The following is a 10,594-nucleotide window of genomic DNA, read 5'->3' on the forward strand; positions in this document are numbered from 1 at the left end:
CTTCACAGGCACACTGCGGCACACATGTCCTCATGTACACATACCATGCACACACAAACATGCACAATTGTAATTAATAAATAACTTTCTTAGAGAAGTGAATAGTAGGCTGAGCGGTGGATGCGGGATCAGCATCTCTGGGGAAGTATCTGCCTCTCACAGTCTCTACTTCCCTCTTCTGGGAACTGGAGGAACAGTTCCTGTACAAAGACTGCTGAAGACCAAATGAAAGCAGGGCTTGCAAGCTGGGCTCAGCAAGCCTTAGCTTAGCTATCGCAACACACTATCAGCTTGCTGTTAGCACCAAGTCTTGGGGGGTGGGGGTGTTGTTCTGAGCCAGCTTCGTGTTTTACTGTTGGGGTGACCTCAGGCCTTGGCTGTGTCCTTCGAGCTGTGTGCAGGCACAGCTCCTCCTGCAGCTCCTGCACTGTCTTCAGCTCTGGGCCTGGTGAAGGGGGTAAGGGGTGTGTAGGTCTCTTGTCTTCTGGGGCCTAGGTGAGGGGCTTCTTGCCCTTGCATGACCCCTGTCTTCTAGGGTCTTAAGTCAGGCGCTTGTACTTCTTGTCTTTGTAGGATTTTCTCTCCAAAGGTTAAGAAAGGTGACCCCAAAAGTTCGATTTGACAGCTCAGATCTTGACTACACAGAGGATGCTAACAACAGTTACTTTAGTGACCTGCAGCTAGGACAGCTCCACCTTGAGATCATCCAGCTGTTTGAACAGCTCCACCCATAATTCACCCACCCTCAGCACTTTCAGTAGCTCCTCTTTCTCAGCCATTGCTGCACTGCTTTTGGTTTCTGTGGCTTGACTGGAGGGAAATGGAAGGAGACCATCGCTTCTGATCTGGGTGAGTGGATCCTGGTGAAATCCAGACCCTGATTTTTCCAATCTAGGCTTAGACTATGCATGTTCAAGAAGTGCTTCTGGGGGCTGGAGAGATGGCTCAGTGGGTAAGAGCACCCGACTGCTCTTCCGAAGGTCCGGAGTTCAAATCCCAGCAACCACATGGTGGCTCACAACCATCCGTACTGAGATCTGACGCCCTCTTCTGGAGCGTCTGAAGACAGCTACAGTGTACTTACATATAATAAATAAATAAATCAAAAAAAAAAAGAAGTGCTTCTGTCATGCGCAGCACACTTAAACCAGCATGAATCTTCCTACCTTAACCCCTAGCAGGTACAGAATACACTAGCAAATAGGACTGACTTCTAGGTATCTCCATGTCCTTACCTGAAGCCTGGGACAACCCACACTCCATGTGGCCACCACTGACTGAGGATCTGCTCATGAGACTCAAGAAGGAACAACGAAAACACCAGAGCTACTTGGCGTAGTGTGTGCAGCTGTGAGTCCCACAATGCTGACAGGCCTCCCTGATGGCCAAATGCACAAAGGCCTTTCCTAGTACATGGGAAATGAGGCCTGGAGCCCTTGCTTGGATGAGCTACTACGTTCAAGAGTCCTCTAGGAATTTTGGCAGAATACAGCAGCTTTATAAAGCCTTCCCCTGTCTAAAAAGCTCTGAACCTTAAGACCTACTGTTCAGCAGCCAGGAAAGAGGCATTTTGGCAGGGAGAGCATGGCCATCTGAGGTGCTGGGGGTGAGCTGTGTTAGTGAGTCTATGCTCTCCCCCAGAGCTGGCTAGATTCCTTCCAACCTCTATCAGCCAAGATCCCCAGGTTAGGACAGCAACTGAAACAGCCAGAGAGAGGTAAGCAGGACCCCATCAGAGCGCCCACTTACTGCTCCACAGACAGGCATCGAGCCAGCCTGGAAAAAGCAGACCTGGATGCCCTAGGTGGACACTGTAAGACCCTCCAGGCTGTCTTCCTTCAGCAGGGGCTAAGGCACTGGTAGTACCTTGGGCCTCTTGGAATAATTCAGTTGTTCCTCTCAGGGCCCCTCACCAGAGACCTCTAATCCTTTCAGAGGCAGATGGCACCTCTAAATCTACCTAACTGCTTGGGCCAAAAACTTGGGAGTCACCCTTAATCCTTTCACCCTACTGGCCACCTCCAAAACATAGCCACCCCCTGCCACCACCCTAAAAGGTCACCACCATTTTACTAACCTTCTACCTAGTCTGGCTGGCACTTAAAGCTCTCTCAAACTCACAATCCAGAGAGGCCAGGTGACTTCACTTTCTTTTGCCCTCCTTTTGTGACACTGGTGCTGGAACGGAGGGCACATGCACACAGTGAGAACACTCTACACTGAACCTTATCATCAGCCCTCAGAGTGATTTAAAAACAAAACAGAACCGTTGGCGAGATGGCTCAGCGGTTAAGAGCACCAACTGCTCTTCTGAAGGTCCTGAGTTCGAATCCCAGCAACCACATGGTGGCTCACAGTCATCCATAATGAGAGCTGATGTCCTCTTCTGGTGTGTCTGAAGACAGCTACAGTGTACTTACATATAACAATAGATAAATCTTAAAAAAAAAAACAACAACAACAACAACAAACAACAAGAAAAAAAAAAAAAAAAAAAACAGAAAACTAGGGGCCAGGGATGTGACTCAGTTAGTAGAGGCCTTATCCAGCATACATAAATTTCTGAATTCAGTCCCTAGGCCCACATGATCTGGTATGGTAGCATACACTTATAACCCCAGTACACAGGAGAGAGGCAAAAGAATCAGAAGTTCCAGTCCATCCTTAATCAGGTTAACCTAGGTTACAATAGGCCCTGTCTTAAAAATTAATTACTTATTTAAACCAACAAGGTTTTCTAAAGTCTAGAAAGATGACTCAGGGCTGGGCAGTGGCTAAAAAAAATTTTAAAAAATTAATAAAAAAAATAAAAATAAAATATATAATAAAAAATAAAAATAATAAATTAAAAAAAATATATGTCTGAAAGAACACCTGAAGATGTTCTAGGCCTGAAAAAATGTTTTTAGGATGGTAATGCAAATTAAAATAGAAAATGATTTAGATACAGAATTGTAAACTCATTAAGATAGGATAGGTGATAAAATACTGTATCTAAATTGCCAAATATAAACAGATTTGGCTTTTGGAATGTAACATACCTAGTAATTTTTATAATCATTTCATAATTGTTCCTACTGTATGTTATTATTGTGAGATAAAGAGCTTTTTCATCTAGACAAAAGAAAAAAAGAAAAACAACCCCCCCCCCCCAAAAAAAAGAGAAAGAAAGGTGACTCAGTAGGTATTGTTCCACAGGTCCCAGAACACACATGTTAGCTCACACCCCTCTGTAACTCCAGTTCCAGGAGATTGGACACTCCCTCTGGCCTCTGTAGACACAAGGCATCCATGCAGGCAAAACATCCACACACACACCAACAAAAACACCTAGATGATGACACCTTCTGAGAAGCCTCCAGTGGTCCCATGGCGTGTAGACTCCTCTAGAATAGACTCCCCCTGCTCCCAGCCACCTCTCCACTCACCCCATCACAGCCACTTCCTGCAGTTTCTGGAATTAGCTCAGGACCACCTTGAAGTCTTTATCCTTTTGGTATACCTTCAAACAGTGAGCCCCTTCCTGAGATCAAACTTCAACAAAAATGTCACCGCCTCCCCCAGTTAACACAGCAGTGTCCTCCCCATCCCTGGAGAATGCCTTTCCAGCATACTACTGCGCCACTGCTCCCACTGTGCTCCTCCAGTTCAAATCCTGTCTGCCTACTTTTTGGTTTTGGGTTTGCACCTGCTGAACGCTGTGAGACAAGGACCTCAGCCATCTCGTTGCTGTCATAGCAGCACAGGGCTGCACAGGGCTGCACAGCAAATACCTGTTGCTCAGCAAATGTCCCACAAACGAAGCCACAGGAACACAACAAGAGCACTGTGCCTGGCGTCTGAAGACCTGGACACCAGTGTGAGGTGTGCTTCTGCCCGGCAGCATGGCTTCTCTTCCTAGGAGTTCTGCCATTGTTCACTGGAGAGTTTAATCTGCACCTTGCTTTCCTCAAGGGTACCAGTGAGACCAAATAAAGGCCCAATTCAGAACTCCAGAGCATCAAGATCCATACAGACAGCAGTGTGTCAACTGTCACAAGACAAGGTTCTTCCTTGGTGACCTGAAATGTGTATGAACCTGGCACTCGGGAGAGCAAGTGCAGGGGGCCAACCTAGGCTACATAACAAGGCCCCGGAAAGACAAGAAGAAATGGAAAGAGAGCTGAAGAGATGGCAGAGCAGTTAAGGGCATTGGCTGCTCTTCCAGAGGAGCCAGGTTCAACTCCCAGCACCTACATGTCAGCTCACAACTGTAACTCCAGTTCCAGGGGACCTGGTGCCCTCACACAGACATACATGCAGGCAAACCAGTGCACAGAAAATAAATCTTTAAAAATAATGGAAAAAGAAAAAGAGAGGAGAAAGGAAAGGGAGGGGGAAGGGAAAGATAACAGGGAAAGAAAAAGATGTAGGAGCAATCTGAGGTTCCCCACTCCCCCACCACCCCACTACTAGCTCCCACCCGGGTGCCTAGCAGACATCTCAGGACACAGCAGAAGACAGTAAGGCTTTACTCTATGGCCAACACAAACACAATCCATGAATCCATTTAGACAAGTCAAGGCAAATGTGTTAACATACACCTACAGTCTCATTTGCTCAGAAAACTAAGGTGACAAGATCACTTGAGCCTAGGAATTAGAGGCTGGCCAGAGCAACAAGTCGGCCTTAAACAAAAACCAAGAGGCCAGAGGTGGGCTGGTTAGTGGGGTGCCCTAGCATGTGCAAGGCCTGACACCCAATGGGCAGGCAGATCAAATACTGTCAAATGAAGTTATTTGCAAGTTAAACTCGGGGTTCCTTGAAGGCCATGAAGATACAGTATCCTGTATATCCCTGGGATAGAGAAATGTAATAAACATTTACTGAATTTGGTTCCAAACAACAAAACCTCCAATTAGCCAGTTTCCTCCTTAAAACAAAAGCAGGGCCTCAAGTGTCTCCAACTGACCCCACACTTGATATACAGGCAAGGTGGCCTTGAACTCCACCTCCGGCACCCGAGTTCTGGGACTGCAGACATGAGCCACCATGCCAGTGTCTACCTGGCACTAGAGGAGAAATCCAGGGTTCGTGTATGCTAGGCAACATTCTACTGCCTGAGCACATCCCGCTGCACCAGATTTCTCCTTTCCTTGTACCCATCCTGGTAAGGAGGTCCTAGTTCATGGAGAAATCCTGCAATGACACCACAGTCACACACTGCCACAATGGCAACTGCTTCATGCTTCTGATCATCTCTGAAGACTGACAGACCTGAGATTATAAGCACACACTATACTCACTCACCAACCACGATCAGAATGCAAAATACAGTACACGTGCTAAGTTAAGCCCAAATAATGACAGCTAACATTTATCAAATGTGCCGAGCGATTCATAGCCACAAATTATTATAGGAAAATGTTAGTGCCAGGGGTGGACTACCTTACTATGTCTTGTTGGTCGGGGTTTGCTAAAGGAACAGACAGAATGGAGGATCAGAGCGTTTATAAAAGGGGATTTATTATTAAAAGGAGATGCAGTAGTCCACCAACGGCTGTCACTCACTGTACAGGCCAAGAAGCAGGCAGCTGTTCAACCCACAGGGCTGGATGTCTCAGTGGTCTCATTCAAATCACCAGGGATGTCCTCGAGGTACTCCAAACAGGCTATCGCAACTGCTGTTGGTTGCCCACCATTATGAGATGTAAGAACTTGTTGCTGAAGACAGTACAAGCTTTGATTTCATGACAAAGAGAAACCAAGCTGAAACTCAGCTGGACGCTTCCCCGCTGCTGGCCATGGTTCACAGGGCAGAAGATGCTATGCAGCCTGCTAAGGAAGAGCTCCCATCAACAGTGTCACTCAGTTGTGGATGCTTCATCCTGCAGTAACGACCTGCCCAGCAAGATGGGCCAGGACATTTACAGGCTAACCAACAGCTTGCACTGCGGCCTTCTCCATAGACAGCAATTCCTATAGCCTAGTCAAAGCCCGTGTGGAGAAGACCCAGGCCCTAGTGGGGAGTCACTGCTGTTGAGCTCCTAAATGGCTATGATGTATCTGTCAAACTGCTTTCTAAATATTTAGGTTTATGCCTATAGATTAGTAATGGAGTCAGCTTTGCTCACAGACGCTTCATTTGCAGTGGGCGGTGGCTACTGAGGCTCATAAGTGGCCAAGGTGCTGGAAGTAGTGGACTACTGAGCGCTCAGTCTAAATGGGGACATTTCACCCGCTTCAAGGTTCAGAGAACATCATAGAAGAGGGGATAGAAAGAATGTAAGAGGCAGAAGAGGGGAGTGGCGTGTGTGGAATGCTGCCTCTGGGTAGGACATGCTGTGGCCCTGTGAACTCTTAGCAGCTGTGCCTATCTGTGCAGAAGTCTATGAGACTGAGCCCATCAATATTTAGTCACAGGGGTGGGGAGGGCTTCATAAGGTCTCTGAGGACTTACAGGCAGTCCATGGTGACTGAGAAAGAGGCACTTCTTCAGCTATGGAAACACTAGTAAGTTACTTGTGCTCTTATAAATAAATCCTCATGTGTGTTCCCATAAGCCGTCCTAATTAGACTGGCTGGGTCATCAAAGTGGGGAGCTGTGGAAGGGGAGACAATGTGGGAAGAGAGGGTATCAGCAGGAGTAGGGAGGGTAAGTATGCTCAAAACACACACATACACACGAATGTAAACATCACATGGGGCAGGGGAGACTGCTCAGCGGGGAAAGCACTGGCCACACAGGCCTGACAACCTGAGTCTACGGCGTTTGATCCCCAAGGCCCACCGAAAGGTGGAAGGAGTCAACTCCACAAAGCCGACTTCTCACCTCCACACACCACAGCACAGGCTGGCACTCACACACACACGAACTACAGTAATGGTATTTTTAAAAAGTCAGTCAAATTTATCAGATAAAATTAATATATGCTAGGGACAAACTAGAACATGCAAAGCTTTTTTTCTGAGATCTTGTTTCCGTGCCATTGGGAGAACAACTTCTAGCCAAAGCAATTAGAGCAACCCAAAATACCCTTGTGGCCTTCTAGCAGTTACTGTTGAGAAAGCAGAGGCATCAGGGAGCGGGGAGTAAAATGCCGTCCAGCTCCATCACACCTTAAGCCTCAGAGTCTTAGGCAAGCCGTTCACTTTTCTCAGGCACAGGTTCCTCATCTACAAGAGTGGGAGACATCACCAGCTGCCTGACACAGTCTGTGAAGACTAAATGAGATAATACGTCTCAAAAAACTTCTTAAGCATCAAGTTGCAAATGATCGCTACTGCTCTAAGCACTTCTCAGAAGAGATAAATACCCCTATTCTTGTTATGAATATACCGGGTGACAGGCATGGCACAAGTACAGAACCTTTTAAGAGGTCAATAACTTCCCTCCTCTGAGTAGACTACAAAGTAAAACTGTGGGTGGGGAATGGCCAGGGTGTCTAGAATACCCATATGCGCTGGCAAGCTATACACCTAAGTCCTTCTGGTTCCAAGCCATCTTCCCCTTCTTGAAAGGCTCCATCCCATTAGTGATAAGTAGTTCTTAACCACGTGTTTTGTGGAGGGGGAGGGGCTCACCAGGACCCACCCCTACACGAGGATTTATGGGCAGTTAACGGTTGCTAGGGGGAGGGGCTCACAACACAGCCACCCACTCCTGACTGAGGTGCTGTGTCCCCACCACCACCACACCCCCAAACCTAACACCTCACAGGAGTTATTGGTGATTGAGGGAGTAGCAGGCATTTTCTTCTGTAGTGTAGCCACGGGTAAAACGCCCATGCTCCTGAAAAGAACCGAATTCTTGTAAACTGCGCTAGGGCATGGAATTAGAAGGGACTAGAAAGTGAAGGGAAAGGGTCAGTGGGAGCGGAGCACGAATAAAATAAATTATACACACGGATGAAACGTCATCATGAAACCCGTTATATGCAATTAACATGTTTTGTTTTGTTTTTTAAACATCGTGTCCCAAGCTACTCCAGACGCCCTGCTTCCCACGGAAGGGCAATCCCATGATCTGATTTACAGATGAGAAGACTCAACGCCACGCTATCCAGCCTCAAACTCAAGCACTCAGACTTCAAACAGTTCTCTTGGTCTCCACATAGAGTACCCTGGCCGTTCACCCTCTTCCCACTTGGAGCCCTTTCATATACACGTCTCCTCAGCAAGTGTCAAGACCCCAATGGGCAGACAGGTCTGTTGCTGCCAGAGAAGGCAAGGGGTTTGTCCAAGGTCACACAGCGAGCCAGGCACCGCCCTGAGGCTCGGACCTCAGGTTCTTGCATCCTGAGCTGCCTTTCCAGCCAGGGCCTGGGACTGTGGCCCCGGACCGACCGTGAGGAGCGAGCACCGGCGGCCGAGACTGGGGGGTCGTACCGGCCGCGCCCGAGAAGAAGCCGGGTGGTCAGAGATACCACAGAGGCCGGGCAAAGGATGCTGCGGCTCGCAGAGCAACGACACCGGGATAATGCTGGGCGCCCCGCGGGGACCCCGCATCTCGAACTCACCTGCGGCCGCAGCCGAGAACGGGCGGCGGCGGCGAACCCGGGGCTCAGCCATTCCCAGCTGCCCCGGATGGGGAGAGACCGCGGCGCTCACTTCCTTAGCAACCCGGCTCGGCGACCCACTTCCTTAGCAACCGCGTCAATTTCAATAACTTTATTGGGCCTCCGAAGCGAGGAGCCCGCCGAGGGGCGGAACCTGGAGTGCCTCGGCGTTTCCCAGGTTCCCAGCGCGCGCCGACACTCTGACCCTCCTAGACACCCGGACTCGGTCCTCTGGTCTCGGGTGCCTCAGTTTCTCCAGTTGTGAAACAGAGCCCAGTATCTTGGTCACACTACGCGCTTTCATCCTCCCCTTCTGAAAGCTCTTTCAGGTCAGTTCTCTGATCTGGGTCTCAGATTAGTATTGAGTGGCTCCCAATTAAGGCCACCCAGGGATGAAGGAAAATCTTCCCTGCCTGTCACTTTCATTTGGCCATCGAGTCCCACAGTCTGCCTTTCATATATTCCTGATTTTCTCCACTTTTTTCAAGAACAGCTCCACAAGCAAGGCCAGGCCACCCGTCATCTTTAGACTAGACTGCAATTCCTGTTCTTTGTTAATAGAGTTTAAGGCCTGACCATCCATTCCCGGCGAGGTGGCCTGAATAATAATTTAAAACCTGAAGCACATTCCTGCAAGGCATCCTTGGAGTCCCACTACTCTTACCATCAACTCAAAAAACTTTGGTTGAGCTTGATGGCTCGTGACTATAGTTCTAGCACTCGGGAAACGGAGGCAGGAGGATGAACAGCTCAAGATCATGCTTAGGTACAGAGCAAGTTCCGAACAACACAGCGAGACTCTGTCCCTCAGCATCAAAAATAAATACACATAATTGTAGGGAAAAGATGCTACCCTCTGATGGCTCAGTGGGTAAACACGTTTGACGGCTTGAGGTAGATTCCAGGGACCCACCGGGCAGGAGAGAAACAACTTAGGTTGTCCTCTGACCTCAGCTCATGCAGACCAGCTGGACTGGGAGCGCATGGTTGGCATCTCGACTAGATAGTCTGAATAGTAATTTGAAAACCGGAATCACATCAAGTCATCCTCCCTGCATAGCATCTTTGGAGTCCAGCTACTCTTCCATCAAAGCAAAAAGCACTCTGGAGGGAGGAGTGGGCAGATCTCCGAGTTGGAGGCCAGTGTGGTCTACAGAGCAAGGTCTAGGAGAGCTGGAACTACACACAAAGAAAAAAAAAAAAAAAAGATACCTACCAAACTGACACAAAATAAAGTTTACCTGTATTGGTTACAAACACATTATGTGTTGTTTAAAAGAACATAATGCAATATATGTGTTTATGTTTCATCTCTTCTGTATCTCTTTGTAGTTTCTAGGGCTAATAATTGCCAAAATTTTCTCTCGTTTTCATTAGTTCTTTTAGTTGCTCTTTGTACCCTCTTCCATTCTGGGCTGTTGTGTTTTGTTTTGTTTTGTTTTAAGATTTATTTATTTATTGCATATAAACACACTGTAGCTGTCTTCAGACATACCAGAAGAGGGCATCTGATCTAATTACAGATGGTTGTGAGCCACCATGTGGTTGCTGGGAATTGGACTCAGGACCTCTGGAAGAGCAGTCAGTGCTCTTAACCGCTGATCCATCTCTCCAGCCCCTGGCTGTCCTTAAATTCACTAGGAAAACAAAAATAACCTGGGACTTCTGATCCTCCTGCCTAAGTTCTGACATCACAGGCACATTGCACCATGTGACATTTACGTGGTGCTGGAGACAGAACCCAGGGCCTCCCAGAGGGGTGTTTTATTGTTGTTATTGGTAGTGGTGGTTTTGTTTGTTTGCTTTCTTGCATTTTCCCGAGGCAGTGTTCTCAGTGTAGCCCTGGCTGTCCTGGAATTCACTCTTTAGTCCAGGCTGGCCTTGAACTCAGATATCTGCCTGCCTCTGCCTCTTCTGTATTAGTTATTTTTCTGTTGCTCTGATGAAGCTCCATGCCAATGCATTTTATAAAAGAAAGCATTTTTGGGGGGATTTCAACTCCCAGCACTGGGATCACAAGTACATGCTACAACATGGCTTTAAATTGTTTTTAAACT

The 10,594-nt window shown here is 47.8% G+C and overlaps 1 protein-coding gene across 1 annotated transcript in view; it reads right to left on the reverse strand.

The window, feature by feature from the left end:
• The window catches only part of Kif3b (kinesin family member 3B), a 43,515-nt gene extending 34,936 nt beyond the window's left edge, over positions 1-8,579 (reverse strand). Inside the window, exon 1 of the mRNA XM_021150026.2 lies at positions 8,499-8,579. The gene's annotated coding sequence lies outside the window, so the exon portion shown is untranslated. The remainder of the gene's footprint in view (positions 1-8,498) is intronic.
• Between the last annotated feature and the right edge of the window lie 2,015 nt (positions 8,580-10,594).

Source organism: Mus caroli, unplaced genomic scaffold (assembly GCF_978045245.1).
Source record: "Mus caroli unplaced genomic scaffold, Mus_caroli_1 scaffold_2, whole genome shotgun sequence".
Lineage (NCBI taxonomy): Eukaryota > Metazoa > Chordata > Mammalia > Rodentia > Muridae > Mus > Mus caroli.